Below are 3,727 nucleotides of genomic sequence, written 5' to 3'. Positions count from 1 at the left end.
ACACGGTAGCACCTTACGGCCCCTCTCTAACCTCCATGGGGGAAATCATGGCGCGTTTTCTCGTCACGGCGACACCTAACTCCCCAGCCTCTTCTGTAAAAGTCCCTGAGCTTCTGCTGCACTGCACCGGCTGTGCCTGCGGCTGCACCTAACCTGAATCTCCCTTCCACCTTCCAGGAATATTCAGGTATTTAAAAGAGTGCTCCTCAAAAAGCGATGCTGAATGCACGTGCAAGGAGGGGTATCGCTGCAGCGGCGACGGCTGCTCCCACTGCGAGCGAAGCTGCGGCGTGGGCCAGGAGCACACGGTGAGGGGTAAGGTCACCTGTCCCTACCACATCAAACCTCCCGCACTCACTGCCCGACGTGCCCCACAGCACAGTAACCTCTGGAATTGAAGCTGCCACTGCTGCTGAATGCATGGAGTGAGCACTAGCAGCAGACAAACCCACCAAACTCTGACCCCTGCTGCAGCTCAAGTAGTGCACCATCTACAAGCAGGCAAAAATAACATTTCACGTGCTGTTTTACATGCTCATCTTGTGCAAATTTACCTGTCCTTTTCTGTTGAAGGTTGTCAGACTTGCCACTATGGAACTTTTAACAGTCAGCCCAATGGTTCCTGTAAAAACTGGACAAAGTAAGTAAGCTAAAAAATGCTACAGGTATTACAGTTGACTGGATTATCTTCCTTTTGTTTAGGTTTTCCTGTTTTGCTTTAAATGTCTTTCAGATGTTCTGCAAACCAAGTTCTGGAGTCTGGAACTGCAGCAAAAGATGTCATTTGCAAACACGCTTCAGATAATCCCTCTTCAGTCACTACTCCATCTACTGTGTCTCCTGCCATTCTGTTTCCTATCACTGTGCCAGGTGAGTCGTATAATATTGCTATAGAACTGTGACCTGCTTTGAAATATACTATAGTTCAATTATTCACCATTTAAAGAGGCCTTTCTTCTAGCCATTTCCAGTGTTGCAGACTTACCCAGAAGCAGATTAGGAGACAAAATTATCAGGTAATTCAAGGGCAGTAGAATTTTGCTGTGTAACATTTCTTAGAGAATGTTTGCTTCCTAGGGAACAACCTCCAGACGGATGTTATCAGAATTTCTCTTACTGTAGCTGGGCTGCTGTGCATAGTGTTTCTGCTACCTTTGTGCATATGCTTCAGTATCTGGCAGAAAAAGAAACTACATGCAGTCTTCAAGAAAAGTAAGATACATGGACTCTTTATTTCCATTTTTCTTTTTGAAAATAGACAGAAATCAGGAATCCAGGTTTTTAAGTATCTTTCAAAGATTGTTGCAGATAGCTTCATTTTTTTGGTCTTGTAAGTCAGAAACAACAACTGAAAGGAAAACAGTTTGGGAATTTTTATTGCAGAAAGCAGTTAACGTGGGCATTCTGTCAACATTGCAGGTTAAGTGCATGTATATCCATAGAAATGAAGCATATGTGGGAGGTGAAAAATCTCAGCTAAGGCTTGCTGGTCTGGCTAAGGGTCAGTTCATTTATTACTTCCAAGGGTCATCCTTAGCAGCCAGAATTCAGCACTGCCCCAGGGAAGCTTAAAATGTTCAGCACAGAGATGAGGTGGAATTACATCCAACATAGTTTACAGTTGGGATTTTTGTTTGGGTCTCTCTCTCTCTCTCTTTCTTCCTGTCCCCTTTCCTAGAGATAAGGACCCTGTTCCTCAATCTTCTTGTGTAATTCTTAATTCAGGAGAAATTAGCATTGCTCAAAAAAATCTAACAAGTATGATAAACTAGTTTTATCAGAGGTATATGCTGTAAATAAATAATTCCACATTATTGAATCATTTGGAGTATTTTTTATTGCTGACTTTCTGCACATGTGACTGAAGAAGGGGGAAATAAGGTGGCTGAATAAATACAACAGAAAGTGAACATCTGCTATTTTTCTTTAGTGCATTCCACACCTCAAGACTCAATTCAGGAAGATGCCTGCAGCTGCCGTTTTCCTGAGGAAGAACAAGGTGAATATCAGGATTGTGGCAAATCCACAGAATTCAGAGATCTTTTGGTGAACTAGGAATTGGACTGTCAAGGTCAACCACATTTGAATTTCCTTTTGGAACACAGAAGAACCACCTATTCACATCAATAGAGAGGATCTCAGCATCTGTGCCACTGAGGAAAAAGTGCACTTTTTCCCATCTCTTAATAAAATAAAAATAAATAAATACGGTTTGCTGATTTTATTTGTCTAGAACTAAGAATCATATTTCTAATAAGTGGTACTTGGTCTAAATATATAAAGAAGTACTGCACTTAAAAGCAGTAATGGAAGGGCAGAAGGCTTTCTGGTCTCTCTTAAAAATGGTGTCTAAACTATAATTTACATGCAGTCTGAAAGCATTTGATGCTAAAGAAAGAGATCTGTAGCACGAAGTCCCATGTGACACTTGTGGTCTCTGTTACCACTACCACACATCCTTTTGAATCTAGAGCTGCAGCTCCTCCTAAACTTTGGCTCAAACCCAAGTCTTGGGTTTCATGTGCCAGTACAGATAGACCTTATTTCAGCTCCTAGAACCCTATCTAGGGTATCAACCCTAGAACCAGAAACCTGACCTGACCACTGCACACCTTACATGTAGGAGAAAAGCCATAAAAATCTGGAGCTGCAAAGGCTTCTTAGTAGCTTGTATCTGCTGTTGTATTACACTGATTGGCTTAAAAGGCAGTGGAAACACTGAGAAAAGCTGTGGTTGACTTGATCTTAGAAACAGATGTTACTGTGCAGCTGGACTGCACCACCTTCAGTCCTGCATCGTTCAACTTTGATCTTTTAGGTGATGTAAACAGACTAAGTACATTGCAGACGTGATACATGCAGATGCGACACTGGTACTATTCTTGTAACTGAGGTTGGAAAGGTTTTAACAACACACTGTATCTTTCTCTTTGATGAATTACTGTTACTTTGGTCTTAAAGAGAAAAAAAGAAAATGCATGTTTGATTCATGGCATTTGGAACATGGTTTTTAACCTTTTCTTCAGTACATGTTATTAAAAAAATGTCATGTAAAAGGTGATTTTCCCCCCTTTATGATTTCAACTTAGAGAATGCTGTTCTTGTGTTGGAAGAATGACAGCAAATTGTTTTCACCAAACCATATTTTGATAAACCTGTATACAAGCAAATATAAAACTATGTGAGAAAAGTCATACTGAAGCTTGAACTGTGAAGTGTGCTTAAATAAATCTTTTTATCCCTACCCCAAGTCTCTTCTCCATTAGTACTTTCAGCCACGAGAACTAAGTGACTATTACATCAAGTTCACAAATTTAAAGAGGTGAACAGAACACATGAAAAGCCAGCAGCCTGTAAGTCAGAGTGTGAGCTTTGCACCAGTGGACAATAAAATAGTTCTGCTTGTGATTAGTTTCTATTCTGCACATAAGGTATGAGAATTAATGTACACATCCTGTAAAAACTCAAAACTACTATTTTGTCCTTGGAAAAAAAGGTATCAGTTGGAATTTTACATTTTGTTAGTGCATTCTACATATATTTTGAAATGCTTTGAAGACAGTGCAAACCCCTTATTTTCCTCTTCTGTACTTGAAGCAGAAGTAAATCTACTTAATGAAAAAAGAGGAGCAAAACAAAGCCTGACTGTCCATAGTTCAGAACCAGGGCTGTGCAAAGCAAGTATTTTTTGGTGATGACAATGAATAGATTATATGTATCCTGGCTT

This window comes from Chaetura pelagica, unplaced genomic scaffold (assembly GCF_000747805.2).
Source record: "Chaetura pelagica isolate M959 unplaced genomic scaffold, ChaPel_1.0 scaffold159, whole genome shotgun sequence".
NCBI classification, from domain to species: domain Eukaryota; kingdom Metazoa; phylum Chordata; class Aves; order Apodiformes; family Apodidae; genus Chaetura; species Chaetura pelagica.
Note: the sequence above shows the minus strand (reverse complement) of the source record.